The sequence below is a fragment of the Scyliorhinus torazame genome, chromosome 11 (genome assembly GCF_047496885.1).
Source record: "Scyliorhinus torazame isolate Kashiwa2021f chromosome 11, sScyTor2.1, whole genome shotgun sequence".
Lineage (NCBI taxonomy): Eukaryota > Metazoa > Chordata > Chondrichthyes > Carcharhiniformes > Scyliorhinidae > Scyliorhinus > Scyliorhinus torazame.
Window position 1 is genome coordinate 53,944,488 of NC_092717.1, and position 18,397 is coordinate 53,962,884.

An 18,397-nucleotide genomic window follows, 5' to 3' on the forward strand; every position below is an offset into this window, starting at 1 on the left:
GCACGTTCTCCCCGTTTCTGCTTGGGTTTCCTCCGGGTGCTCCGGTTTCCTCCCACAAGTTCCGAAAGACGTGCTGTTAGGTGAATTAGACATTCTAACTTCTCCCTCTGTGTACCCGAACAGGCGCCAGAATGTGGTGACTAGAGGCTTTTCGCAGTAACTTCATTGTAGTGTTAATGTAAGCCTACTTATAACAATAAAGATTATTGACATAACATTTCAGAAACAAGTTCCTCAAAATTTTAATAAACTCCTGCTCTTTGTGCACTCCAGTCAATATGAAGACTGACCCCCCCCCCCACCCCCCCCCCCCGTTACTCCCAAAAATCATCTTATTGTCTCCAACAAAACTGCATTAGCCTTTCTTAATTACTGGTATGCTATAGTAAATTCCTAATCTATTCTCTTTACTATACTTAAATTCTATCTAATTAACTCAGTACCAGAATCCAACACCTTTGTAACAAGTCCCTCCGTAACACATAATGTCATCACATCTTCTGCTTTACATTCATGGCCTCTACTAAAACACAAAAACCTACAAGTTACATTCTAATCATTATTTGATTTCAACCAGGTTTCAGTCACTTTTATAATATCTAGTTCTGCTTGACCAACCACCTCACCAATTTTATACCTTACTAGTCAAGACCGTCAAAACATTTATGGTTAATTCAACATTGTGATTGCAACAGTATTTCTTTAAATACAGGATTTCTAGTTATTCATTCATAAAAAACTTTAACAGAATTAAAACTTCTCTCTGGGAAAACTACATTCAGTGTGTAAAAACAGGCCGAGGATTACTAATATAAATTTTGTCAAGAGTCTGGCCTCGTGGCTGGTTTGTAATCATAGAACATGAAAGTCTCACGGCGCCGTGGTCCCAGGGTCGATCCCGGCTCTGGGTCACTGTCCTGTGTTGAGTTTGCACTTTCTCTTTGTATTTGCATTGGTTTGGCCTCCACAACACAAAGATGTGCAGGGTAGGTGGATTGGCCACGCTAAATTGCCCCTTAATTGGAAAAAATGAATTGGGTATTCTAAATTTATCCAAAAAAAAAAGAACAAGCAAGTCTAACTTGGAACTATATTCTCCTGAATTGAAAAGGCAAATTTACATCGGATAGTCTCAATATTACTCAACAAATAAAGATTCTGGCTCAGGTCTGAGAAATTTCTCTCAAAGTTCCCAGGTCAGGGTATACACAACAATTGTTCAGAAATGCTAACTTCCCCTGGACAATTGTGCTGCTCTGGGAACCATCAGTCAGAGCAATTTAAACTGCTAACTCCAGATGGCTCTGCCAGTGTTACACTAATAGTTTTCCTGAAAGAATCAGAAGAAATAAAACATTTCAAACTTCAGTGTAACACCCAAACCAAACTCCTACAGGTCACCTCCCGCACTCCGGAACCCACCCCCTGTCTGAAGACCTCCAGGTATTTCCAACCCACTTCCAGCCCCCAAGACTCCCAGCTGCATGAGACTCCTCCTGCTTTGGGCAGCACGGTAGCATAGTGGTTAGCACTAGGGCTTCACAGCGCCAGGGTCCCAGGTTCGATTCATAGCTTGGGTCACTGTCTGTGCGGAGTCTGCACGTTCTCCCCGTGTCTGCATGGGTTTCCTCCGGGTGCTCCGGTTTCCTTCACAAGTCCCGTAAGACGTGCTGTTAGGTAATTTGGGCATTCTGAATTCTCCTTCAGTGTACCCGAACAGGCGCCGGATTGTGGCAACTAGGGGCTTTTCGTAGTAACTTCATTGCAGTGTTAATGTATGCCTACTTGTGACAATAAAGATCATTATATTATTATGAGGCCCTAAGCAACTCCAGACAGCGGAGATTTCAACAAAGTTTTCCAGAGCAGGTAAGTGCACTTTAAACTCTTGTAATTCCAGCAGGCCATCACTTTCTGACCTATAATTAGAAGTTATGGTCCTCAATTTCCTTCAAATTTGCCTAATATAATTTCAGTATCCACCATAGAGTAAACAGCTTTCTAACTACCATCATGTTCCATGACAAAATCGTTGTCTAGGATTCAGGTTTCATAGCAATGTTATAATCATTCCTTCCTCGAGTCTGTGTTGTGTGCACTGGCATACCCATTGGATTTAGACTGTGTAGGAAGCTGTAGACTGTTATTATTTTCTTTGGCTATAGAATCAATGCTGATCTTCATTTTCAGCACCTTTTTGAATAATTAGCTGGACCAAATAGCTGCCCCCATTATTTTGCCATATCAAACCAGTTCCATTATATTGTCCAATTCATCTGTTTCGTTGTGTTGGCATCACTGACTAATATCCACATTCCGCCAACATTTATATGGGTACCACTATCTTAACCAGGCATGACCGAAATAATGGTTCTGACAATGAAAACTTTCAAATGGAAACAATCTAAAATGGGTTTTGAAGATTTCAAGTGATGGGGCTGCGACTATTTCTTCTGGCAGTTTGTGGGATTGTCCTTGGTAAAGTAGATTGTGTAGACAGTGTCTTGGAAACAAATGGACTTTGTAGTTTGTGTGGATGGCTACCATGTGTTCCAGCATTGCCGGAGGGCACCAGGTACTTGTTTCCATTACAATTATCACAAGTACATTCCATATTTTATAGAACATGGTTAACCTGTATTTCCCTCCTTTGCTAGTGATTCCCATTCCGCATCTTTGATCAAGGATGTGCCATGGATATATTTTCCATGCAGAATTGTGCAGCATGTCTTTGGGTTGCTTCAATTTTATTTCCACCTCTTCCATAAAAGGGCTCCCCGCACAACTTTCATACTCCAGAATTGGATGAACAAATGTTTGTTAAGCTGGAACCCTGATATTTTTGTCATAATAGCAAATGTTCCTCTGCAGAAATCCACAAACCCAGTTTGCTTTGAGTGTGGTCTGCCGAATATGGAATCCCCAGTCAAGATTATTTTTAAGATGAGCCCCAGGTTTGGATATGTATCTAGCTGTTGGAGAATTGGATTATAGAACTTAAGGCTGCTAGTGGATCCTTTTTGTTGGTAATGCACATGACATTGCATTTTTCTGACACTGAATAACATCTTTTAAAAAAAGATTTTAGAGTACCCAATTATTTTATTCCAATTAAGGGGCAATTTAGCATGGCCAATCCACCTACCCTGCACATCTTTGGGTTGTGGGGGTGAAACCCATGCAGACACAGGGAGAATGTGCAAACTCCACACGGACAGTGACCCAGGGCCGGGATTTGAACCGGGGTCCTCAGCGTCGTAGGCAGCAGTGCTAACAACTGTGCCACCGTGCTGCCCTCTGAATAACAGCTTCAATTGGTCCTGCCATTTAGCAATTCCAGACGACCACCTTGAACTGAATTGCAATGGTCTCGCGTTTTTCTTCTTGCGTAAACCACAGTCGTCTACAAATAGTCAAACTGTGTTTTTAAAAAACTTATTGGGAAGGTTGATTATGTACGTTACGATCCCAAAACATGTCATCCTATCAATCCGTTCCTCACGCAGTTAGGATAACTTTGTTCTCCACCAACCGAACTCTCTCCACCATGTTGGTGTCACTAAATCACATGCTCCAATCATGCACATGCACCCATTTGCACCAGGTACCACCTACCAACAGATGTGCTACTTAAACTGACCAACCAAAATAGTTCCATACAAACAAAAAAAAAGTTTTATTTTTAGATAGTTCTTGCATCCGCATAAGCACAACTGAGGTTTCCATTAATATCTTTACTCCCTCTTCTCTAACTATTTATAAGCTACATTCATTCTGTTCTCTGTACTGTTAACCTTTCAACAAGCACACGGATACCTCTCCAGTTCAGGTGAAGTCTGTGCCTCCTGAAGAGCTTAGAATGTAGTTTGAATCTATAATGATCACTCCTGCACCATATCTTATGACACACATTAATGGGTTTAAATGACTTCGTCCAATGTGTCTAATGCATGTCACAAGAAACAATCCTTTGATAGCGCCCCTCAAAGTCTTTCTTCAGCCTTGACCCCAACATCTTATGCTGCATCCAAAGCATCTTCATACCATTGTTTTCTACGCATTGATTCCTGTGCAAACCACAACCTTGACTGATTTCCCTCCCTTTTCAATAAAGTTTTCCCATCTACTCCATTATTCCTTTTTACTTAACGTTGTTAACAGAATTCAAGCCAGCTGGTGAAGCTGAAGACTCAGAACTTTTCTTTATTGAGTTAACTTGTTCAGTCTCACGTCTCCTCCCATAGAACCCAATGTCCTAGCTATCCCCCATTTATAGGTGCTCATAGACAACTAATACCCATCACCTGTTCCTCTAAACCTTAATATAATTGACAAATTCACAAACTTTAATTGAAAAGTTAATAAAATGTATGAAAAGCACCATAGATAAGTGAATAATTTAATTCAGTAATTGTTTAAAATACATTAAGATGGCAGGCCGGATGACATGACAAGGCAGCAGCACGGGGCAGCTCCTGGATAACATTGTGATCCAGAGCAAATACGACTGCAGTAAGTAAGTGTTTGCGGCTTAAGGAACTTCGGCTCAGAGTAACTGAATTGGAGGCTTAGCTGCAGGCTCTGTGACACATCAGAGAGGGGGAAATTTACCTGGATGCTTTATGCCTGGAGGCAGTCACACCTCTGAGGATGGGCTGTTCTGATTTGGTCAGTGGTCAGGGACAGTAGTGTGTGACTGCGGGTTTTGTACACAAGGAGTCCAAACTGAGTTTAGTAAAAAGCAATGTTGGTTTATTATAACTTAAAAGGTATTTACAATATACATCAGATCCCAGCTGGGTCTGTCTGTCGGTTCCATCATTGGCCGACTTTATATAATAATAATAATAATCTTTTTATTGTCACAAGTATGAAGTTACTGTGAAAATCCCCTAGTCGCCACATTCCGGCACCTGTTCGGGTACACAGAGGGAGAATTCAAAATTCTCAGCTGGAACTGAACCCCGTCGTATCTGGCGAGACTTGCGGGGATGATGATTGCTCCCATTGCATAAGTCTTGTACAGGACCCAGAGGGCAGGAGTGTCAACCTTTGCGGTTCCCCAACAGTTTGAAGTCCTCTCAGCTCGTTGGGATGAGTGTGGAATCTGCAAAGTGGCTGAGTTGACTGACCATGACAGCTTTGTACAGGAAGCCATTAAAGTGGGGGGAGCACACAAGAATGTAGTGGTAGTCGGGGACAGTTTAGAGGGGGATTTACACTGAGCAAGCGTCCAGATGACCGTGTTGCATGCCTGGTACCATGGATCGGGACATCTGTTCCGGGCTGGAGAGGAACTTGAAGTGGGAGGGGGAGGATCCAGTGGTCATTGTATCGATAACAGAGGCAGGATGAGGAAGGAGGTTCTGCTAGTCGCCAAATTAATAAGCACAACCTCAAAAGTAATCATTTCTGGAGTATTACCTAATCCATGTGCACGTTGGCACAGGACAAATAAGATTAGCGAAATTAATGTGTGGTTCTAAGTGGGAGTAGTGGATTCTGGTTCAAGAAAGTTGGATCTGTACTGTTGGGATGGTCTACACCTGAACAGTGCTGGGGCTGATGTTCTAGGGAGCCACGTAACTACGTAAGCAAAGAGTTTTAAACTGAATAGTGGGGGCAAGGGATTAAATTGAGAATATGTGGTATACCAAAGAGTAGAGGCAAGGCAAGAGAGATGGATACTAATATGGCAAATGGTATACAGTGTGGAAGGCAGGGAAAGAGTAGCAATCTAAGAGTTAATCAGCAGGTAAGGCTAGATGCTACAAAAATAATAAAAGCACAAAATTAAAGGCTTGGTATCAAAACACAGATGAACTGTGAGCCCAAATAGAAATGAATATGTATGATCTGATGGCCATCATAGAGATATGACCTCTGATATTCAGGTCCCAATCTATGTGACATTCAGGAAAGACAGGAGGTTCAGAAAAGGTGGAGGGGGTGCTCTGTGAATTAATGATGGTATTAGCACATTAGAGAGAGTAATCATTTGGGTTGAGATGAGAAATGATGAAGGCAAGGAGTCACTTGTGGTAGTAGTGTGCAGGCCCCCAATTGTAACTATACAGTAGATTAGAATAAGAGGAAGAGAGGGCAGCACGGTGGCATTGTGGATAGCACAATTGCTTCACAGCTCTAGGGTCCCTGGTTCGATTCCGGCTTGGGTCACTGTCTGTGCAGAGTCTGCACGTCCTCCCAGTGTGTGCGTGGGTTTCCTCCGGGTGCTCCGGTTTCCTCCCACAGTCCAAAGATGTGCAGGTTAGGTGGATTGGCCGTGATGAATTGCCCTTAGTGTCCAAAATTGCCCTTAGTGTTGGGTGGGGTTGCTGGGTTGTGGGGATAGGGTGGAGGTGTTGACCTTGGGTAGGGTGCTCTTTCCAAGAGCCGGTGCAGACTCGATGGGCCGGGTGGCCTCCTTCTGCACTGTAAATTCTATGATAATGGGAGCTTGTCAGAAAGGTATGGAGATATTCATGGGAAATTTTAATCTACATATAGATTGGGTAAATCAGATGAGCAAGAGGAGGAGTTTATAGAATGTTTCAGATAGTTTGAGTCAGAGGACAGGCTATACTAGTCATGGTATTGGTCAACGAGATACGATTAATTGATAATTTCATAATGAAGGCCCCCTTGGGTAGCAGAAATCATAACATGATGAATTGAACATTCAGTTTGAGAGAGAGAAACATGTGTGCACAATTTGTATTTTAAATGTAAATAAGGGGAATTATGAGGGTGTGAAAGCAGAGATAGCTAGAGGGAACAGCCAAATGTGCTTGAGGGATAAATCACAAGAGCTTCAGACGCAGATATTTAAAGGGATATTTCAGAATACACGGAATAGGCATATTTCAAACAGAAAGAAAAATTCATCTGTGCTTGACTAAAAAAGTTAAAGACAGCATTATGCTGAAAGAAAAAGTAGATATTTGTGCAAAGACGAGTGGCAGGTTAGCAGATTGGAGAGAATATAAAGAACATAAAAGAATGACAAAAATGTTGGCAGGGAGGGAAAAACTAGAGTCCAAGTGAAAGCTAGCGAGTCATAGAAAGACAGTGTAAGGGCCCTTCCTGTTGATTTCCTTTTTACCCCTTTCATTTTTTTTGTCAACATTTTTGATCCATGGTTGCTTAATGGACATGTATCTTTAGTAGCAGAGAGAATGAGGAATTCAAGAAGTTGCAACATGGTATATGGTGCTGCTAGTTTTCGACCAGGAGAACTCAGACTTTGTGGCACCCGAAGATGGGATGGGACCCGGTTCAATTGGTTGGCTGGTGGCCAAGGAATTGGGCAAAAGGCTGTATTCTGCCTCGTAACAGGTGGTGATTGGATCCTGCCTGAGTGGGATGATTTCCAGAGACCTAAAGAATGCAGAGTTCGAATCCTGGACACTCAAGGGAAAGGATCTGCTCTCTCTCTCTCGTTTTCTCCAGAAAAGCTGCTGTATTTCTGAAATTGCAGAGACCTGAATGAATCTACAGTGAAAACCATTGCAGCCTGGAAAGCAGAAATCTCAACCTGAAAGCCTGGTTTGAAGGAAAGTGTGCTAAAGACAACCATCTGAAACAAAGACTCTTATCTTTTTTACTTGCCTCATTATTTTACACCCCTCTTCTCTCCTCGGTGTTTGTCTGTCTTGTGCGTGGTTGTGGAGGGTAGGACAAGTTTAAGTGGGTGGGGGTATGTGGAAATATAGAAAAGAACTATAGAGGGTTACTTTACAAACCACTGGTAATTGAACTACATATTGCAAAAATAATCCTGCAGCAACTGACGCCATATGTTTTCTTAGCTTCAGGTTTAACCACAATGGGGACGTGATAACCAATACCAGACAATAAGCTAATCAGATGAGAATAATGATATTAAGGGGGAGTGTGGAACACATAGTGAACTCTGCAAAATTATATTAAAGAGGAACCATTACACGAAAATCTATGGAACTTGTTTACCCGAGTATATAGATATGCTATAATTACTGGTGATTTGCGGAGTTGCTGGCCTAGCCTTTGTCTAGGCACGCTCCCCTTGTGCACAAGTAAAAATTAAACTAACAATCTGACGGTACTGCTTGTGTGTTAGAGTCTTACTCGGAGTTGAGATTTTGACAGGGGGCTAGAAATTAGATAATAGTTAACCTGTTGCATTTTCTGCATATCTAATTATAGTTATTGTTATTAGTAAATTTAAGCGTGTTTGAATTTACAAACCTGGTGATTGTAGTAATTAGGTAGCCACGGGCCAAAGACTTTGGGTATTTTTCCAAGAATTATTGGTTCATTCAATTGTGTTGCAACTCCAGGTCAAGGGGGGCTGGAATTGACCGCACCCTAGCCCAGGGTGTCACAACAACGGAATAGTAAGAGTTTCCAGTGATACTTAAGTAAGAAAAGTTAACAAAGCAAGAATTGGTCCTAAAGAAATTGCATCTGAGGAATTGATAATGGAAAGCAGGGCTATGGCAGATGAATTAAAACAGGTATCTTGCCTCAGTCTTCACTATAGAGGATACAAGTGCCATCCCAGAAACAGTTGCAAATCAGGAAATACAAGGGAGGGAGGAACTCAGGAAAATTACAATCACCAGGGAAGTGGAGCTAAAAAAATTGTTGGGTCTAGGGGACAACAAATTCCATGGTCTAAATGGACTTCACCCTAAGATCTTTAAGTACTGGCTAATGAGATGGTTGATGCAATGTTTTAATTTTCTAAAATTCCCTAGATTCGGGGAAGGTTCCATTAGATTGGAGGTTAACAAATGTAATTCCTTTATTCAAAAATGGAGAGAGACAGAGAGAGACAAAAATACGGGCCAGTTAGCCTAACATCTATCATAGGGAAAATGTTAGAAGCTATTAAACATATTAGGGCAGGGCACGTCGGTAAATTCAAGGCAATGAGGCAGAATCAACATGGTTTTGTGAAAGGGAAATCAACCAGTTTAATGGAGTTCTCTGAAGGAGTTATATATGTTGTGGGTATTCCAGAAGGCATTTGATAAGGTGCCATATCAAAGTTTATTGTGGAAAATAAAAACTCATGATGTAGGGGCTAACATATTGACATGGATTGAAGATCGGCTAGCTAACAGGAGACAGAGTTGGCATCAATTAATATTTTTCTGGTTGGCTGGAATGTGATGAGTAGTGTGGCACAGGGATCAATACTGGGGCCTCAGCCTTTTACAATTTATATAAATGATTTGAATGAAGAGACTGAAGTTATGGTTGCTAAATTTGCTGATGCCACAAAGATAGGCAAGTGAATTGTGAAGAGGACGGCCGGAGGCTATAAAGGGGCATAGATAAAGTGAGGGGGCAAAAATCTGGCGTTTGTACATGAATCACAAAAAGGCTAGTTTACAGGTACAGCAATTAATTAGGAAAGCGAATAGAATGTTATTGTTTATTGCGAGGGTAACTGATTACAAAAGACGGGAAGTTATGCTTTAGTTGTACAGCGCATTGGAGAGTCCACATCTGGAGTATAGTATACAGTCCCGGTCCCTTTTACTAAGGCAAGGTGTAGTTCAGAGAAAGTTTACTAGACTAATACCAGAAATTAGTAGATTGTCTTATGATGAAAGGTTGGAGAGGTTAGGTTTGTATCCATTGGAGTTTACAAGAGTAAGAAGGAACTTAATCAAAACCTTTAAGATCCTGAGGGGTATTGACAGAGTGGATGTGGAGAGGATGTTTTCTTTGTTGGATAATTTAGAACTGAGGATCACTGTTTAAAATTAAGGGGTCGCTCATTTGAGGTGGAGATGAGGAGAAATTGTTTCTCTCAAGTCTGAGCTAGATAGATTTCTAAGGTGGTGAAAGGTTTTCGGGGGGTAGGCAGGAATATGGGGTTGAGGTTACAATCAGATCAGCCATGATTTTATTGAATGGCGGAGCAGGCTCAAGAGGCTGAGTGGCTTACTCCTGATCCTAATTCGTATGTTTGTAAGTATTGAGCATAAACACCGGCAGGGGCTACATAGGCTGAATAGTCTGTTTCTGTGCCATACATCCCAAATCATCCTACATATCAAGTGCTTAGAGAAGATTGCATTTAACAAACTTTTTTTCATTCTACCTGGTGCAGAATGTGGTCAGTTCATGTTCATCTCAACATTTTTTCTGCTTGAGCAACACAACCTTTTCACAAATTTGTGTGCATACTGCTTCTAGAATGGAACCCTGAAGGCCAAAACCATGTCACGCAAATAATTAGCTTTGTCTGAATATACCATTTCTTACTTCGTTTCTAAAAATAGATAATAGATGAGTGGAAAAATGGTTCGATAAGAAAATACTGTGGTACAGTTAGAATGAACTACGAAATAGCGATTGATCCAGTGGTGATATCCAACTCATGGTTTAATGGAAAAATCCCACCATTCATCCACTTAGAAAGGTGATCAGGTTAGATTTGGCGGTTGACAGTCTAGCAGTATGCTGCACACCGTTGAATGAGGAGTTGCTGTAGATATAAGAGGCCTCTTGGGATCCGATGGGAATGCATGCAGTAAAGATGGAAGCAAACAATAGATATTGGGTCCAGTGATGGTGCAGTGCTGGTGTGAAGGTTTCTAAATAATGCGCTTTAGTGCAGAAGTTGGAAGGGAAGGGTTTATGTCGTAAATTGAAAACAATAAGGTGGTTTTGGAGACTATGACCCTGGAATTGTGTGTGAAAGAGAGTTTGAAGGAGTGAATCCATAGGTGATTGGCAGTATTTAATTTAACTACTGGACTGTCAGGTTGAAGGAATAAAGCAAGGTAATGAATAAGGAAAAATGGGCAGCACAGTGCTGCCTCACAGCGCCAGAGGACTGGGTATAATTCCAGGCTTGGGTGACAGTCTGTGTGGACTTTGTACGTTCTCCCAGTGTCTGCTTGGGTTTCCGCCGGGTGTTCCGGTTTCCTCCCACAGTCCAAAGATGTGCAGGTTAGGTGGATTGACCATGCCAAATTGCCCCTTAGTATGCAAAAGGTTAAGTGGGGTTACTGGGATGGAGTAGGGGCGTGGGCCTGGGTAAGGTGCTCGAGGGTCAGCACAGACTCGATTGACGTCCTTCTGCACGTAGGGATTCTATGAATGTGTGGTTGCTTAAAACAGAGACTAAGCGATAACAGTAGGTAGGCACTGTCAAATGAAGCGCTGCATGAATAATGAAAATTTTGAAGGCAAGGTGAGCTGCGTCAGACAAATAAAAATAGACATTTTGTGAACATCGTAGAGACAACAATAAGATTGCAAAGGAAGAAACTTGCATTGGTAGCTCTTTCCGTGTTGACAAACCCTCAACATTTCTGAAATTGTAGGTGACCAAGTAGTGATCCAGCAAATATCTGAAGCAAATTGGCTGGATGACTTGAAAAGAGGGACCATTTTGAATTTCTTCAGCTTGAGCGATTTAACAGTTGTGCATGAGGAGAGGATAGGATCTACTATTTCTGGCGGCTTATTCTTCTTGTTCTGTTATATTGCTGACATTAGTGTCCAAATGGACAGTTGCTTTAGTGAAGTCAGTGGACATGCCCCATGAATAGAGACAAACCCAAAAATCTATACTGGTACTCTTTCATTGTGGCCTGTAAAAGCTTTAAGCTTCCTAATCTCACTTCAGCATTTAATGGGTATCAGTGTGGAGTAGTTGGAGCAGAACCATCAAACAGCTTATATTTGGATTGAGTACCTCAAGAATCCTGCAAAAGGAAATTTGGAAGGGTTTCTGATGCCATTTATGCTTAGGCTTGTCGACTAGGTGCCCTGTTTTGCAAGAATTAGGTCCAATCCTTGTGATGGGACTTCAAATACGGTCAAGATCGCAACCAGCCCTTTGCCAATAAATAACAATTTTGTGAGTACCAAATATCTGTAATCAAGGTCATCAATAACAAAGATACATTGAAGATCTCCCACCAGATGTCATGAGTTAATTGTCGCCTGCTTAGCTATCAAAGGCAAATTTGAACCTTAAAATCCTACGAACATAAGAATTCTGCTCTGCATATTTAAAGCACTCATGTAATTATCTTTCTCGTGGGTGCAATTGTTTGGAATTTGCAAGGAAGGGAGAAAAGAACAGAGTTCATTACTGGACATGTTTATTGACAATCATGTGATAAGACAGCTGCAACCACAGCCCTTGGAGACTAGACAAAATGTTCTGAGGTAGAAACTGGACTATATAAAGCTGGTCCTGCTTAGCTGTTCCAAATAACCATTCATCAATAATCTGCCAGAGCACCGTCACAGTTATTTCTCAATCCAAATAAAATGCTCAATCTTCGAGACATGAAGGCCGGAATTTTCCGGTAGTTCTTGCCAGCGGGATTTTTCGGTACCTCGCAGCTCACTTTTACAGCGCATATTCCTCTGAAGGGTGAATGCCCAATGTTGGAATCAATACCACTTCAATGAGGGAAGATTACGTGACCAACACAAAAATTGCAAGGCCACATTTAAAATTATTTGAGGGAGGCAAGCTCAGGAGCATCTGTGTTTTCATGAGCTCTGGCGCTATCATTTTTTAATCCTGATGCACAATCTATAATTATTTGATCCTGGTGTGTATGATTTGTGCTATGTTTCTGGAAGATCCTGGTTAAATTTGGTGATGAGGAGCCATGTTACATCAAGAAAATCCTTGGTTAATTGAGGCGTTCGGAGGCGGCCAGGGTGGAGTCCAGGTCGCAGGGCAGTTTCGCTGGTGAACGGGACTCTGCCATGGCAATGCGGTTGGGTGTCGAGATGATGGCTGCCATTGAGAGTGAAGTTCTGGATGACGGTCTCAGATCCCTGGCAAAGGCTATTGGTGCTTACATTGGTGACTTGCGAGATATCCTACAGAGAATGGATGAAGCGGAGAAGAGAATCTTGTGCGTCGATAGGGCAGTCTCCTTGGTGGGGGCTCACCTTCAGTCCTTGAAAATCCTGATGCATGATATATCGAACATTTTGGTTGATTCGGGGAGATGGGGCTAGAGAAAGAGTATCTGTCTGCCCTATCTCCCAAGGAGAGTTGGTGATGAATTCCTGGCCGAATTTGGGGACTGGCTGCTGTGCGTTCACAATCTTGATTTGAAGGCTGGGTGTTTAGAGTTCGGTGAAGCACATTGTATCTGCAGAGGGTTGGAGGTGGCCAAATGCAATGGGTCTCGCCATCTGCCGAGGCTTAGGTTTCCCCATTACCGGGTCTTTGGGACGACAACATCATGGAGGTGTAGGGGCTTTGGTGAATCTCTGGATGTTGCTCGACAATCCTGTTGTGCACCATATTACCATGATTTCATGGCTTTATTCTTCTCTCCCCCATTCTCTGGCGCAGTGATTTTCAAACTTTTTTTCCGGGGACCCATTTTTACCAACCGACCGACCTTTGCGACCCATGCCAACCAACATTCGCGACCCATCATTTTCTCTTACCTTTAATGCGCAAGGTAAGCCTGCTTGATCCTCACGATCGCACTCCAATCAGGTTAACAGGAGGAGAGGGCTAAGCACATATCGGATGCAGGATTCAGCCGATTCCTTTGTGCCGTCTCCATCTTTGTGAGGACGGAAAGTCCAACCTCGCACATTTAGGTCATTGTGAAGGACAAATGCAACAAAATGCTTGTTTTACTCAGCTCTGGATACTCCATGGAGACGCTACTCCAGAATCCTGACAGTGTCATTGATTTGTGCCGTACTTTTAATGTGCTGCCAAAGCTGTGGCGCAGAAGTTCAGTCAGCTTCGTTTGGAATCAGGCTTGCCAGTCCATTTACAGTTTCCTTACTAATGCTGTTTTCTTCGATGTGTCGTAGCAGTGTGGGGAACATGTAGTAATTTTGACTTTGCACTCGCAATTGCCAAACTTTCAATGAATTTTGGAAAGCTACGATTTCTTCACAGTGCCGAAAGCAATCATCATCCTTCCCTTGCAATTTGAGGTTCAGTTCATTTAGAATTGAAAATATGTCTGCAAAGTAAGACATAACTAGCATCCAAGCTTCATCAAGAAACAAATCAGCCAGATAGGACAATTTCTCATGGAGGAAAGCCTGGATTTCGTACCTCCGTTCGTAAACTCTGAGTAGCTCCCCTGTTGACTGATCATTACAGTAACTCTTCAAGCGGATGAAGTCCACCGTCATAGGGATTGACTGGTCACTGTTTCGATTCAATGCTTTAATGTAGTCTAAAAGGTCAGCATAAAACGTATAGCCACCATTCGGTACACAAGAGTCCGACGATGTGATGATTTCCCATGGCTTTCATTATATCCCTTGCCAAACGTTTAGTTCTGTCCATGATTAAACCATGAGTAATTTATACTCTCTCCAGATCAATTGAGTCATGTTTAGGGATGTAAAACAGATCGAGGCATAGCCTTGTTCATCACCGGTGATCACCATGCAGTCAGCCACAGGCATGCCACGATCGCACTTTGACCCCGGGTTCAGGTCCCAACACTCCCAGGCCGCATGCGCACTGATAAGCGGGCACAAATGCACAGTGCGCACGCATTATTTTAGCTGGTCGCGGCCGCCATTGTTTTTTTAAAAAATATTTTTTATTCTTTTTCATTTTCTCGCAAATTTACACCCAACAATAAGCTATAATCAGTAACGAATGTAATGTCAATCCCCATATCAATAACAACGATTCCATCCTCCCACCAAACCCCAGACATTAGCCCGCATGTTAACATAAACAAATGACAAAAAGTAATCAGGAATCACCCATAGTCACCATTAACACATACAATCCCTCTCCCCCCAACCCTCCCAGCCCCCAGCCCCCCCCCCCCCCCCCGCCTAATGTTTGATGTGATCCAATTCTCGAAAGTGCATAATGAATAACGCCCATGAATTGTAGAACCCCTCCATCCTTCCCATCAGTTCAAATTTGACCTTTTCAAGCGTCAAGATTTCCAGCAGGTCCTCCCGCCACGCCAGGGCACAGGGTGGAGAAATTGATCTCCACCCGAACAGGATCCGCCTTCGGGCGATCAACGAGGCGAAGGCTACAACATCTGCCTCTGCGCCCGTTTCCAACTCCGGCTGATAGACACCCCGAATATGGCCTCCCGAGGGTCTGTGTCCAGTTTCACGTGCACCACTTTCGAGATTACCCTAAACACCACCTTCCAGTAATCCTCCAGCTTCGGACAGGGCCAAAACATATGCCCCCACCCGCCGCAATGTTCGCAGCCGGCATTGTTAAAAGCCGGCTGCTACGGCTGTTGCGCGTGAATTCCCGCGATCGGGAACGCCGCAATGGACGGCTCCGCGACCCTCCCGACATCCACGGGTCGTGACCCCACTTAGAAAATGCCTGCTCTAGCGAATCTGCCCACCGTATTTCCTTGTATAAACGTGTTGATGCTACCCTGCATTTTTCTGTATTCATGTACGCAGAAGCATTTATGCTGTACTGTACCAGTTCAGTTTGTTGCATTATTTGTAAAACCGGAAAAACACTGAATAAAAAAAAATTTGAGAGACAAAGGTAGAGGCCAGGGAAATACATAGTATGGTATTTGGTTACTGGTTAAACCTAATTTTGACTGAACGATCATGTGGAATAAAACTGTTGAATCAACTTAGACAGTAAAAAATGATGACCTTCTTTAAATGCAGAAAGAATCAGTTAGTGCCCACTTGCAAACAAGAAAAAAATGGATGAAACTGTATTGCATCTTCCATGATCTCGGGGTGTCCCAAAGCACTTGAATGCCAATGAAACTCTTTTTGAACTGTAGTCACTGTTGTAAAGTAGGAAACAGCCAAATTCCACAGAGCAATGTTCCAGAAACAGCAATGAGATAATGACTGCTATTCTTAATTTTAGTGATATAGGTTGAGATAAATATTAGCAGGACAAGATAAATATCAGCCAGGACATCAGTGAGAGTCCCACCCCCCTGCTCTTCTTCAACTTGTTCATGGGATCTTTTTCATCAAAGTAATAAGATAGATGGATGGAATATCGATTTAATGAATCATGCAAAAGATGACACTGCCAACAGTACAGTGCTTCCTGAATAATGCACTCTGTTGGCCTGGATTATGTGAATTGTGTGGAATGAGCCTTCTGACTCAGACATCAGATTACTATCACAGAGCCAAGGCTAACAACCAAGAAATAATGTAGCAACTCAGATAAGAAATGCAGAATGGAAAGATGATGTGGGTAAATTCCCAATGTCAATAGGTTCAAATCTTTTAAACGATCTACGTATTTTGTCATTTTCCTTGTCAACTTAGTTTGATCCTGCAATATATAGAGGGTACTGGAATGCAGCAATGACATGAAATGGTCATTCCAAATGGGAATATAACATTTGACCTTTATTACTTTATCAGCTCATAATAGACTGTGTTTCTGATGTAAAGTAATTGCTGGTTAAAAATCTAGATTAGTTTCAATTATGATGGTTGTGTTGGTGTTCTCTGCACAATATTTTGAGAGATTAATAAGATTGAAAAGTTTCATTCATTTCCTTGCCTTAAATATCTATACTATAGAAAGATGAAGAATACCATTTATTTTGTTAAATGAAATGTATTACTTAGAATCTGTAGTCGATTTAAGCTAGGAAAATCAATTACACTAGGAAACCGATTACATTTTGATAAGAGCAAGTCAAAAAATTATTGCCATCCCAAATTATATCAAAACATTCTGGTTTTGTGATGTATTTTAAATTGTACATGCTAAAGTATCTGAAGTTGTGGTAATTGACATTAGTTGGTACTTAGTCAGCCTTGATGTTGATAAAAATTAAAATTGTGGATTCCAGCAACATTTAAACCTCATTGAGTTCTTTGAGAAGGTGACCAAACAGGTGGACAAGCGTAAAGCAGTTGATGTGGTGTATATGGATTTCAGTAAAGCGTTTGATAAGATTCCCCACGGTAGGCTATTGCAGAAAATACGGAGGCATGGGATTCAGGGTGATTTAGCAGTATGGATCAGAAATTTGCTAGCTGTAAGACAGAGGGTGGTGGTTGATGGGAAATGTTCAGCCTGGAGTTCAGTTACTAGTGGTGTACCACAAGGATCTGTTTTGGGGCCACTGCTGTTTGTCATTTTTATAAATGACCTGGGGGAGGGCGTAGAAAGATGGGTGAGTAAATTTGCAGATGACACTGAAGTCGGTGGAGTTGTGGACAGTGCGGAAGGATGTTGCAGGTTACAGAGGGGCATAGATAAGCTGCAAAGCTGGGCTGAGAGGTGGCAAATGGAGTTTAATGCAGAAAAGTGTGAGGAGATTCATTTTGTAAGGAGTAACAGGAATACAGAGTACTGGGCTAATGGTAAGAATCTTGGGAGTGTGGATGAGCAGAGAGATCTCGGTGTCCATGTACATAGATCCCTGAAAGTTGCCACCCAGGTTGCTAGGGTTGTTAAGAAGGCGTACAGTGTGTTAGTTTTTATTGGTAGAGGGATTGAGTTTCGGAGCTATGAGGTCATGTTGCGGCTGTACAAAACTCTGGTGCAGCCACATTTGGAGTACTGCGCGCAGTTCTGGTCGCCGTATTATAGGAAGGATGTGGAAGCACTGGAAAGGGTGCAGAGGAGATTTACCAGAATGTTGCCTGGTATGGAGGGAAGATCTTATGAGGAAAGGCTGAGGGAATTAAGGCTGTTTTCATTAGAGAGAAGAAGGTTAAGAGGTGACTTAATTGAGGCATACAAGATGATCAGAGGATTAGATAGGGTGGACAGTGAGAGACTTTTTCCTTGGATGGTGATGGCTAGCACGAGGGGACATAGCTTTAAATTGAGGGGAGATATATAGGACAGATGTCAGAGGTAGGTTCTTTACTCAGAGAGTAGTAAAGGCATGGAATGCCCTGCCTGCAACAGTAATGGACTCACCAACATTAAGGGCATTTAAATGGTCATTGGATAAACATAGGGATGATAAGGGAATAGTGTAGATGGGCTTTAGATTGTTTCACAGGTCGGCGCAACATCGAGGGCCGAAGGGCCTGTACTGCGCTGTAATGTTCTATTATCCTTAAAATGGAGAAGTGAATTGGTTACATTTTGCAATGTTCCATGTTCAAGTCCTGTGATTCCATAAGTACTTTTTAATGTGTGCCGACAAATTTAAACCTGAAGAACTATGTTTAGATGTATAATATAAATTGCTAGTGTTAAGAAAACTTACTAATTGGCGGCATTGACAGGAATGTGGTATATTGGCTATAATTTCTCTGTAAATGGATGTGGTGGAATGGAAGATGGAATGATGGTATTAAATAGCCAAGACACTCAATGAAGTTGGAGGATGATAATATCCTCAATGGAGGGATAAACACCCGCAATAAAAATTACTTCAAGCAAATTAAATGATAATTGACAACTGATATCTTTAAAATCACAATTGCAAAA

At 42.1% G+C, this 18,397-nt stretch overlaps 1 protein-coding gene across 32 annotated transcripts in view; it reads right to left on the reverse strand.

The window, feature by feature from the left end:
• Positions 1-18,397, reverse strand: part of clasp2 (cytoplasmic linker associated protein 2) — a 666,501-nt gene that overhangs the window by 206,278 nt on the left and 441,826 nt on the right. The gene's annotated exons all lie outside the window — the stretch shown is intronic.